This window comes from Temnothorax nylanderi, unplaced genomic scaffold, assembly GCF_030848795.1.
Source record: "Temnothorax nylanderi isolate EJ_2023f unplaced genomic scaffold, tnyl_v1.0 TNYL_tig0046_pilon, whole genome shotgun sequence".
Classification (NCBI taxonomy): domain Eukaryota; kingdom Metazoa; phylum Arthropoda; class Insecta; order Hymenoptera; family Formicidae; genus Temnothorax; species Temnothorax nylanderi.
In genome coordinates this window covers 15,001-15,542 of record NW_027249108.1, presented here as the reverse complement: position 1 = coordinate 15,542, position 542 = coordinate 15,001, and positions in this window count along the sequence as shown.

The following is a 542-nucleotide window of genomic DNA, read 5'->3' as shown; positions in this document are numbered from 1 at the left end:
CTGTAATACATCATAATAATCCCGTTACATAAAAAATCCGTCGAAAGATGAAATAAATTAAAAGGAAGTTTAACATCATAAGATTAACATTAATTAATAATTATAGCATTTTTATTATGGAATTCATCCTCTCTATTGATTTAAATCATAGCGGTCGTTTTTTTTTACTTTCTTAATATTAATAATTATAGTATACAAATTACATGGAGTTATTAAGAAGCCACATCAAGTTGAAAGCCCAAAAAACCTTCCCCCGAATATTACTGTAAAGAATTTATTGCGAAAAAACCCTGACTGAGATAATATTTTTTCGCAATAAATTCTTTACAGTAATATTCGGGGAAAGGGGGGATGTTAGATACGATTTGTATCAGCATCAAAAATTAAATCGATTTGCGATTTATTTAAGTGAATTTACTGTTCTAACGAAAAACTGTGTTTCAAGACCGACAATTCGTTGGCGCGCAGTTTAGTTGGAAATAGTATTAGAAATTCACACGGAAATTATTTGCTACTTAGATCCTAGCTCGGACTTGATGGCG